The sequence below is a fragment of the Capsicum annuum genome, chromosome 12, assembly GCF_002878395.1.
Source record: "Capsicum annuum cultivar UCD-10X-F1 chromosome 12, UCD10Xv1.1, whole genome shotgun sequence".
In the NCBI taxonomy this organism is placed as follows: domain Eukaryota; kingdom Viridiplantae; phylum Streptophyta; class Magnoliopsida; order Solanales; family Solanaceae; genus Capsicum; species Capsicum annuum.
Genome location: NC_061122.1, coordinates 204,603,299 through 204,616,197, shown reverse-complemented (window position 1 = coordinate 204,616,197; position 12,899 = coordinate 204,603,299).

The window sequence follows — 12,899 nt, the reverse complement described above, 5'->3', positions numbered from 1 at the left end:
GATATGGAAGAATGGATGGACTGAGGCTAGATCAGAAGACAATTCGAGCTCATAGGCTACCTTGCCGAAATGATTGAGAATCCTGAAGGGACCGACATATCGGGGACTGAGCTTTCCCTTCTTGCCGAATCTCTTCACTCCCTTTATGGGAGAGATCTTGAGATAGACATAGTCATCGACCTCGAATTTGAGATCCTTTCTACGAACATCCGCATAAGACTTCTGTTGGCTCTGAGCAGTTCAGAGTCTTTCTCTAATCAACTGAACTTTCTCTAAGGCATCGAATACTAAGTCAGGCCCTATGAATGTGGTCTCACTAACTTCAAACCAACTGATCAGAGACATATATCTCCTACCATAGAGAGCTTCGAATGGAGCTCTCTGAATACTGGAGTGATAGTTGTTGTTGTATGCGAACTCAATCAAAGGAAATTGGTTATCCCATCTTCCCTTGAAATCAATTGCACATGCCCTTAGCATATCTTCTAGAGTCTAAATAGTCCTTTCTGCTTGACCATCTGTCTGAGGATGAAACACTGTATTGAGATGAACTTGGGTACCAAGACCCTTTTGAAATACTTTCCAGAAGTGAAAGGTGAACTGGGTACCTCTATCTGAGATGATAAATAGTGGAACACCGTGTAATCTGACCAAATCCCTGATATAGAGTTTGGCATAATCCTTGGCTGAGTAAGAGGTACAACCTGGAAGAAAATTAACTAACTTGGTCATTCTGTCTACAATGACCCAAACTGAATCATACTGATGACGTGTACTAGGAAAACCCATCACAAAGTCCATGTTCACTTTTTCCCACTTCCAAGTAGGAATAGTGAACTCCTGCATGGAACCACTAGGTTTTTGATGCTCTATCTTAACCTGCTGATATGTAGAGCACTTAGCCACAAACTCTACAACGTCTCTCTTCATTCCACTACACCAATAGATCTCCCGCAATTCGCGGTACATATTAGTGGTCCTTGGATGAATAGAGTATCATGCACCATGTGCTTCTACAAGAATTTGCTGCCTCAAGTCATCTACACCGGGAACACACAGATAGCCCTGACAACGAAGAACACCATCTCCCCCTTGGGAGAAAACCTCTACTTCTTGACTCTGAACTGACTCTTTTAGCTTGACAAGGCTAGGATCCTTGTCTTGCTTCTCTTTTACCTCAAAAAATAGTGATGACTCTGAACTACTCTGAACACATACACCACCCTCTGAAGAGTCGACTAAGAGAACACCTAGTCCGAAAAGATGATGAATCTCTTGAGCTAATTTCCTTTTACTATCCTCAACATGGGAAACACTACCCATAGATAGTCTACTGATTGCGTCGGCCACTACATTGACCTTGCCCGGATGATAAAGGACACTCATGTCATAATCCTTCAAGAGCTCTAACCACCTTCTCTAACAAAGATTGAGATATTTTTGGGAAAAGACATACTGAAGGCTCTTATGATCTGTGAAGACGTCTACATGAACACCATATAGATAATACCTCCAAATCTTTAAGGCAAAGACAACTGCTGCTAACTTAAGGTCATGAGTAGGATAATTCTTCTCATGGGGCTTTAACTATCTGGAGGCGTAGGCTATGACTCTACCATATTGCATGAGAACACAACCTAAACCTACTCTTGATGCATCACAATATTCTACGAATCCATCAGAACTATTGGGAAATGCTAAAACTGGAGCTGAGGTGAGTCAAGTCTTCAACTCCTGGAAACTCTTCTCGCAAGGTTCTAACCACTAAAACTTGACCTTCTTCTGGGTCAATCTAGACATAGGAGATACAATACACAAAAATTCCTCAACAAACCATCTATAATAGCTAGCCAAACCCAAGAAACTCCTGATATTTGATGGAGAGATAGGGCGAGGCTAGTTTTTTACCACTTTGGTTTTTTGAGGATCTACTCTAATGCCATCACTGGAAAAAATATGGCCAAGGAATGCTACTGATCTTAACCAAAATTTGCACTTACTGAACTTGGCGAACAACTGGTGATCCCTGAGAGTCTGAAGAAAAATTATAAGATGGTCTGAATGATCATGCTCTGTGCAAGAATAAACTAGAATATCATCTATGAAGACTATGGCGAATGTGTCCAAGTACTGCTTGAACACCCGGTTCTTCAATTCCATGAAAGTTGTAGGGGCATTGGTAAGAACAAAGGACATGACTAGAAATTCAAAGTGACTATACCAAGTACGAAAAGATGTCTTCCGAATGTTATATTCTCTAACTCTGAGCTGATGATAGCTTGATATGAGGTCTATCTTGAAGAAATAACTGGCACCTTGAAGTTGGTCAAGCAATTCATCTATCCTAGGTAGCGGATACCTGTTCTTGATCGTGACTTTGTTGACCTGACGATAATTAATACATATTCTGAGAGAACCGTTTTTCTTGTGCATAAATAAGATTGGCTTACCCCATGAGGATACACTGGACCTAATGAATCCCTTATGTAAGAGATCCTTCAACTGATCTTTAAGTTCATTAAGTTCTACTGGTGCCATTCTGTATGGCAGAATAGAAATAGGCTGAGTATCTGGGAGAAGGTCTATGCCGAAGTCTATTTCCCTTTCGGGAGGAATGCCTGAAAGACCTTCAGGAAAAACGTCTGAATATTCATTAACCACTGGGACTGATTTGAGACTTGGAGATTTGGAACTGGAGTCCTTAACATGCACGAGATAATACATACACCCCTTAGAAATCATTTTCCTTGCCCGAAGGTAGGAAACAAGCTGATCCCTGAAAGACGAAGTCTACCCTTCCCACTCTAGGACGAGCTTATTCAGGAACTTAAACTGAACTATCCTATTTCTGCAGTTGACTAAGGCATAGCAGGTATGAAGCCAATCTATGTTGAGAATGACATCAAAATTAGTCATCTCTAACTCAACTAAATCTACTAACGTGGATTTTTGAAATATCATAATCGGGCAGTTCCTGTACACCCGCTAAGCTATGATGGTTTTACCCACTAGGGTAGAGACTGAAAAGGGCTCTGCTAAAATTTTGGGACTGATTCCAAAATTGCCTGCTATGTATGGAGTGACAAAAGACAAGGATGCACCTGGGTCTAGGAAAGCATAAACATGAATATAGAAAATTTGTAACGTACCCATAACAACATCAGGAGAATTTTCCTGATCCTGTCGGGTCTGAAGAGCATAGAGTCTATTTACGAATTGCCCACTAGTAGCACTGGAAGTGGTACCCTGTAGGTTCGGGAGACTGGACTGAGCTATGGAATGATTCTGCTAACCCTGAGGACCTAGCTGAGGACAGTCCCTAACTCTGTGGCCTAGCTTGCCACAACAAAAACAAATTCCTTGACCCACACTATGCACACCCTGATGGTGCTTACCGCAGGTCTGACATTAAGGATAAGTGTAGGAACTGCTAACACTGCTCTGAGATTTAGAGCCTAGTGCTCTGTCTCTTTGCCATCCCTGAACTTCGGCACTGGGGCACTAATGGAGGAAGGGGATGGAACTATTGGCTTAGGATGAGAATGTGAACGATTTCCTCCCTTTGATTTGGGCTAAGCAAAACTAAAACTGACTGTTCTTTCTCTCTTGTTCTACCTCTCCCTAGTCTTAACCTTCTGCTCCTCTATCTATTGAGCATGGGTTATGATTCTAGCTAAGCTTATATCACTATTTAGCATCGCAGATCTACACTCATTCACCACGCTATCGGTCACCCCTGACACGAACTTGCTCATCTTAGCCCTATTGTCTGCAACCACATGAGGGGCATACCCGGCTAGCTGAGTAAATCTGAGAGAATACTCCCTAACCGACATATTTCCCTGCCTGAGATTGATGAACTCAAGAACTTTGGCCTCTCTCAGCTCTTGGGGAAAGAATCTATCTAAGAAAGCCATCACGAATTCTTCCCACTCAACAGGACCTGCATCCTCTAACCTTTTTGCTAACCACTGCTTATCCCAAGTGTGAGCGACATCCTACAATTGGTATGCGGCTAACTCGGCACTCTGAGAAAAAGTGACTCCCATGATATCAATGACTTTCTGGACTTGTTCAACGAATTCCTGAGGATCCTCGTCTGACTTAGACCCAAAGAAGGACGAAGGGTTCATTCGGGTGAAGTCCCAAATCCTAGCTGCTTCTGAATTAGCCACTGGGTGGTCGAAATGACTGCTGGTCATTCATTATAGGAAGCTACAGACTGAGAAAGAGTGATAAATATGGTCCTAAACTCCATATGAGAAACATGTTCGCCCAAAGGATCTTCGGGCTAAGGAATTGGCTGATTTCTTCTCTTTGGAGGCATGTTTCTGAAATAAGAGAAGAGTGGATTAGACTGAGAGACTGGCTTGAAATTATGCTTACTAGCATGACATGAATACTGAAGAAAGGGAACTGTTCGTAAAACATCTCATACATAAATGTGGCCTGTAACGCACCCATGTACAAGACTCTACTATATGTGACTTTCAAACTTCCTAGGATTCTATTGAACCTTAGGCTCTGATACCAAGTTTGTAACGCCCTAATTTTCTGAACCGGAATGCTACACGGTGCTTATGACCCCAGGGGACCAAAAGATAACCCATAACCGATATCTGTACTTGTATACTACAATTCATGACATAATAATACAAAAAACATGCACAATAGGCCATAAGGTTCAACTGAAATAATATAACATCCATATGGGCAAAAAATACCCAAAACAACTGAAAACTGAATCAAATCAGAACTAAATCTGAATACTGAATCTAAAAGCTAAATTTGAGCGTAAATCCGAAAGCCTCTATGTATTATCTAAAATAAGGAGTTGAAGGAACATGTCTCCAACTAACTCCATAAACCTGAACTGAAGAAATAAATGAAAAAATCAAATAATGTCATCCTCGAATGAAAAGGACTCACTTTAACTCTGTATACTGAATGCGATTGTTACTGCTGGTCTGGGACACATGCCTCTGAACCTATGGTGTAACATGAAAAGAAAGAACCATAGCGGAAATACGTCAGTACAACTGGATTACTGACTATACGAGTGAGGTAGGCTAACGCAAAGGGTTTACATGCATGAATAATACTACTGAATGGATGATATAAACGTAAGAATACAAATATACATACATAGTAACTAAGATCATGAGTGCGTGATGGCTAAATCTGTACGCTAATACATGGCTAGAACCGTAGTTCTGATAACATGGATGATTGTATCTGATAGCCCTGAATCTAGTTGAACTCTTTGAGTTCCATACTATAACTGAATTTCACCATATCTAATAGTCCTGGTATACTGATATCTGAAGAACTATCTGAGTTCTTTTACTGAGACTGATACTGAAACTGTGGGAGGTAGTTGTTTAACCGACATGTCCCATATGTGTCATTATGGCTAAGATGGGGTCCAATCTCTGTCCTGACTTGAAGGGAGTCTATACCGTGCCACTATTAAGGACAACATGTGAGCAACCCTCATATAACAGGTAACACTAGTGAGAACGGTGGGAACCCTCATATAATAGGTTAAGCCACCTCATCTACCCTCATATAATAGGTTGCGATGTCTCAACCTATGCTAGCTACATAGTTCTAGAATGCAAGGATGACTGCTATGAATCACACCCTCATATACAGGTGAGTTCCCATCCTTGGGTTCACTTGGTGCTAACTCCTACTCCCATCTGAAGAGACCAAACATGATTCAACTGACTGTACATGGACAGATTAACTGACTTCCGTTGACTGACGGAGTAGTACTATTATCTGAGAGTTAACTGGGATCATGAGATTTTTGAGGTTTCCTAAGTAACATGACTGACTAAGTTCTATAGATTATAACTTGACTGAGATTATTGCGAAAACATGACATGGTACTAGGAACACAACTATGTTTTTCGGGTATGAATACCCTATGTTTTTCGAGTACAAATACCCCCAGGACTCGATAGAAGAACACTGACACACATGACAAAACTTTATCAACAGATTGGAGTCCATAATTTTCTATATCATAAGTAGGGGATGGTATACTTCATGTATTTAATCAACACCTCAAACATGGTAGGGAAAGCATGGATATATAGTTCACACACAATATTCATATTTCCATCATCATACATACTTCATGCCATCATCATAAGAATACATAAATTGCATGGGCATTCATATTGAAGTGTATCGCTAACATGGACTTGTCATTTAGATATCATGAAATCATGTAAATATGAACTTCTAACATCCTAGGCATTTTATCAAACAATTTACATGCATTCTTTAATGCATAGGTGGATTTCATACTTGCACTAGTTCAACCCACCCAAAGTTTCTGATTTTCAACCAACAATCACATATATTCCATGAAAAACATCCTTAGATATCATCTTGAAACTTGAACAATAATCATCAATGTGTACATGCTTCAATCGATAAGGAATGTTTTGATTCGTCTGATAGCTGGGAGTTATTTGAAACCTTAATATACATATAACCTACTCATAAAACTATAAAGGAACCATGATGTACTATGCATGAGCTTGGTACATTTTTCTAATATTGGTTTGGATTTTTTGGGGTATTACATGATCTCGAGGTCTGATAACACTGATACTGAATAACTAGACCTCTAGATATAGATAACTAAGTACCGAGGACAGGAACTGATGGTACTGAAGCTGATTAATTAAGTCGACTCATATGAATAGGCGAATTTTCTTGGTTCCGCTATCTGACGGAATATTAGTGAACTCTGAAAAGAGTACTCGAATACTACAGAGATTTGCATTGAGCACATGTATACTGCTAGATCTGAGCAAAGTATACAACCAAGGCTAGGGTGCTAACGATACCGAGATTAATTAAGTTCTGTAACTTTCTGAGAGTCCTAAGTTCTATAACTCATGGAATTCTGAGAATTATGGTTCGACTAAGTTCATCACAAAGACAGAAATGGGCTCTAAACAGCAGTTAAATTATTGGGTACATATACCCCCACGACTCAATAATAGAAAGGTAAAACATAATCATTCATGACCATGGGCATTTATTCACCATCACAATCACCAAGGCGCCACTTCAAGCATTTAGGGATTATAATCACGCGATAACTTAGGGGGGAAATGCTATTGGGTCACACTCCATTCAACAAGGTCTTGCATCAAGAACTTAGCATGTATTTGGGGTCTTAGCATGTTTCGAATAACACATAATTGGGGAAACTTTATGTCACGTCACAGCTCATCCATTAAACACCTAGTATGTATCAAAGTCTTAGCATGTATCAAAGAGCACATAATATTGGGAATTCCAAACTATCATGTCACAATTCAATCACTGAGGCTTTAAACAAACATTTGGCATGCATGATCTTGCGCAAAAATAGGGGGTTCCTAGTCAACATTCTGTATTGGCTCTAATTCCTTCACATAAGTATTTCATCAAACGTATGGAGAGAATGTGTTGCTTATTCAATAATTTCTTCACTAAATTGGCATGAACACATCATCTAACAAGAAATGTGAAAATCGTTTATCATGGACATCACATGAATATCACATACTAGGGTTAAAGCTTGATAACTTTGTAAACAAACACGAGTCACAATTCAATCATAGCATGAACATCAATTTCAACTCACATGAATCATGATAACTCATAAACATAAGAATCTTTGAACTTCAGAAAAGGGTTCTAGAGTTTCTTGGACAAGAGGGACTCAAGAGTCAACCTATACATACGACTATCTTTCCCAACACAACATCATCACAACTGTCCGTTATCTCTATCGCAACCTAAGGAAGAGGTCTCTGAAAAGTTATAACATAAGGACCTAGAGTATGAAGGGACATTGCACCTACTTGGCACTCAACTGACTCGTGAAGCCTTTAATATCACAAACTTATCAAAGTAGTTTATCCCAAGAACATGCATAACTTATGTTTCTAAACCATGAGAATCGAAGTCATACACAACACCATCATTCATAATCTCACTAGTCCAAAACTCATGGGATGTGATCCCGACTGCCAAATGCACCAGAACCCCTCATTTCAGGACTAGGAGATTACATATTTCTCTATCATATGCATGAACATGAATTAGGATAATGGAATAGAAATGTAAAACGTGAGCAGGTACTAGGACAACAAAAAGCACTAAAATGAGATTAGGGTCAAGCATCAATCCTTCTCGAAGCTATTCTATGGCTCACTGGTACATCCACTGGAGTCTTAAGGTTCAATGCGGTTATCGGTCTTATCAGCTCCCCCTTAGACTTAAGCCATTGCTCCAAAGAAGTAAACCACCATATAAACTCTTGTTCGACTATCATCACCTTGCTCTAGAGTCAGGGATATAACAATGCACATAAATAAAAGAACTTAACCCGACTGACTGCACTTCAAAGTGTAAAACAACAACACTACAAACCCAATATATTCCCATATAAGTGGAGTCTGGGGAGGTTAGATTGTACACAGTCCATACCACTACCCTTAAAGGAGTAGAGAGGCTGTTTCCAATAGACCTTTAGCTCAGGACAAAAACGCAACATACAAAAGCATTCAAATCATAGGACACCGTAAAACAACATAGGTACGACATTCACAACAAATTGCACATTGACAAACCGAGGACATCAAAGTCCACCTAATTACCGACTACGATTTATCCACACTCTTAGCCCTCTATCCTAATGTTTTCCCTTTAAATCTTCTTATCCAGGGTTATATCCTCAATCAACTATAATTTCCCCACGTCACGCTCTATCACATCACTCCACAAAGCGTGATGCCAAATCATAAAACTACCTTCTGAGATACACATCATCCATCTATAACCCCAATAGTCTTCATTTACTACTTAACGCTTAGAACGGGTATCTCCTATTCTTTGACGGACCACACCACTCCTGCCATAGCCTACCACTACATCGCCTATAACTTATGTTTCTAAACCATGAGAATCGAAATCATGCACAACACCTTCATTCATAATCTCACTAGTCCCACCTAGAAACTCAGCATTACTACTAACCAGACAATATGTAATAATCCTCAAGAACAAAGCATCCCCACAACACCTTGGGCATACTTCTACATCATACATACAACATAAAACTTGATTACAAATCAAACAAACTTAGGCCCTTGCACACACTATTCAATTCTATTAGATTGCTTCCCTATAACTAGTACCATTAAACAAGAAACTGCTACCTCTACTTTTATTACCACCAATCATTCAAGCTTAGTGTCTAGCGCTAATCTCACTCAAACGTAATGAAACAAAAGATCAAATTCACATGCCCACTCGAACTTCATAACTGATAATAATCGATCAGAATCATATGGCCTATCTTATTTTTAATTCATCAGCACACCCTCCTTCTACACATCATTACTATCCACCTATTTATACAACCCCAATATAGCTCATAGCCCTATAAGTCTCGACTAAAATCCAACCTACAATCTCAGGAATTCCTAAATCAACAACACCTATTTACCAATTACTTTCATCAATAACCTGTACCTTCTAATGCAATATTTACCATCAACAACTCTCTTCATATATCAACAAATAATATTTCTCCTTAACAAATGACTCCATCTCTACCTCACATAAATAAACAAGTAAGGACACAACACTTCATTAATAGCCCACACATGTGCAAAAAAATTCAGCTATACATATATACATATAAGTTCAACAAATGGCCCTTACCACTTCTCTTATCACCACCACTCTAAACCCCTAGTTCCAACCAACACAAAAATAATAAGATGCACAACAAGTTACTAGTGAATCGAAATAGGTCTCACACGACTTCACTAGACTTTTGTTTTATGTTTTGAATAAGAAAATGAGATGAATAACAAAGCAACTATGCTAGTGAATCGAAAGAGCCCCACACGGCTTCACTTGACTTGATTTTTTTCTTTTCAAAATGACTATGATAACAAGATTACATATTGCAAAAGATAGAAACTTGACACATAATATTCAATGATCTAAGAATACACATCTCATTCTATTTCACTTGTAAGACTCATAAGAGTGAGGCAATAACTTCCATCACGAGGGACTCCTAACACACCACAAGGCACTTATCAAGATGCTTTGAGAAACTTTTGAAGCTTCTTACTAGCTAATCTAAGAACGTTATTTGGGAAAAAATGGAAACATAGGAATAATGATATCTCAAGAGTAATAATGTAACACCCTGATGTCTTCTTAGCTATATTTCGTCCATGGAAAGACTAAGAATTAGCTTCTAAAATGATCTAAATTAACTTTCATGTGGAATTTCCTACATTTCAACCTATCATTATGTAAATAACTGAATTATCTTTCCAACGATATAAGATTTGTCTAAAACGGACCCTCGGTGAAAAAGTTATGAATAATTTATAGTTTCAGTCATAAATATCATCATTTTTGTGTCTAGAGCATCGCGGAAAGGGTCAAATTGTCAATCGTCAAATTCTAGTGGGTCTCCGCAATGGTGGCGCATTGCTGAGGCACCTAATTTCCCACTCCTCAAATTCCAGTGGACCACCACGATTGTGGCGCGTCGCGGTGGTACCCGAAATCAGGTTTTTTAGTTCAAATTTCCAGTTCCGTTCAAGAGTCATTAAGGGTAATTTTGACTTTTTCCTAACCTTTAAAACCGTCCAAACAAAGGATTTAGGGTATGTTTGAGCAACCTAACCCTATTTTCATCAAAATCATCAAGAATCCTCTCTAGGGTTTCAAAATAAAAACCGAAGTAGTTCAAGATTCAACTGTAGGTTTCGAAGTTGGTCACATATTTGGAATCCCCAGGCCGTAGGCTTCAATAAGCACCTATTGTCTTCCTAATTTAAGGTACGTGGGGTTTTTACTAAAATCTCATGGGCAGAAAAATCATGTTTTAAAAATGGGGGTCTGAAGTTTATGAATATAATTATGTTTTAGAAGTTTTAACGGTGTTGTTTTGGTCTTTAGGCCTTTCCCCCAAATTGATTTGAAATTATGTATATATGTACGTATGAGTTCAAGAATGGTTATTCAATTGAGAGCATGAATTATAATGAATCCCTCTCTTGTTATGAGTTTTCTCCTCTTCGTATGATATAAATTATTTTGAATGCGTTTTGAAGAGCATGATATGAAATACTTTGTTTTTTGCTATGTTTTGAATATGATTTTTGAATATGAAGGAGAGGGTTGTGGATGTTCAATATACATATAATTAAAGAGTGCAAGGTTTTTCCAAAAGCACGTGACCACCATATGTTTGATGAGAGTTTTTGCATGGTTTTGACTTGAGTTTTTGGAACATAAAATCTTTTATGCAAATTACATGTTTTGGGTGGTCTAAAACTATATTTTTTTATGAAATATCATGATTATTGCATTATGGCTCAGAAATAGAACTTGCAAGTCTTGGTGTGATGACACCAACTTAGAAAATGCCATGATAAATTCAGAATAGAATAGAATAGAATGCATGTTTAAAATCAAATTTTCAGATTTTGTGATTATAATGTTGCAAGATTAGAAATGGTTAAAAATTTATCAGAAAGAGATGTTAGGTGGTTCCTCGAAGAAGGCATGAGTCTAGACACTCATTGCCTAAAATCGTGATTTGCTGATTCGGGTATATCTTATATTACACTGGACTAGTGTCATGTGGTGTATTAGAATCACAGACTCCAACCCTTACGACACACTTGGGTTAGAGGCTTCCCCTCCGAGTTAATGATGGATTCCATATAGCCCATGGAATATCATAAAATGTAGGGGAGTGCCACCTAACTAAGAAGTAATACAAAGAACAGAAACTGTTTTGACAAGAATGATTTATGATTACTCGAATGATGCCCATGTGTTTCCAGAAACTATTTTATGCATGACGTTTAATGAAAAATTTCTCTCATCTATTTTATATATATGTTCAAGTACTCTATTTTGGATTACTTCGCGTGTGAGTACTTTTGTGCTGACCCCTGTTCCTCCAGGTTCTGAGGCACAGTCTAGGGGTCCAGATAAATAGTAGATATTTCAGACTGCAAATCATATTGTGCAGCGGTGAGCCTTCTATGATCCAGAAGGCCTAGTTATTTCAGATAATTATCTTTAATTCTATTTTCGTCTACCGGGGCCTTGTCCCAGTGTTTAGACAGTTTGTTTAGTCTATAGTAGAGATTTCATAGACTGAGTCAGACATTATTATTCAGATATATCTTTGATTTTAGTTTTCAGTGTTATGATTAAATTCATGTTGACCATGTTTCTGTAGTATTGTAAATCTTCCACATTTCTTTTATCATATGAATTATGTACATGATTACCAGATAGATAGGGGTGTTTTGGGATTTTATGGTTCAAAATACTTGTCACGTCTAGGGCCCCGGTTCTTGTCGTGACAAACCTTGTATCAAAGCACGGTTCATCATCCCAAGGTTTCTGCGAAATTATGTTGGGTATAGTCTTATTTATAGGTGTGTAGCATGCCACACTTATAAGAAGGAGGCTACTAGGTGTTTGGAAAATGTTTCCCTTCCTTGTGATTTAGTTCATGCTTCAGAGTCAAGTCTATTCCTAATTAGTGATCTTTTGTCTTACAGAAATAATCGCCATGCCTCCTCGTCACAATACTAATTAGAGTGCACAGAATGATGAAGTCCGTCCAACTCATGGGATGAGGACACATAATAGAGCTCCCACTTCAGACCCTATCCCTACTCTGGGAGTCTCTCCAGTCCCAACCAGTCCACCTTGGGCTCTACGGACTAATGTTAACCGTCCCCCAACTACTCAGAGAGATATTTCAAATGCAGAATTCAGATAATCTATTTATGTGCTGGCATAGTTGGTGGCTAATCAGGCTCAATGAT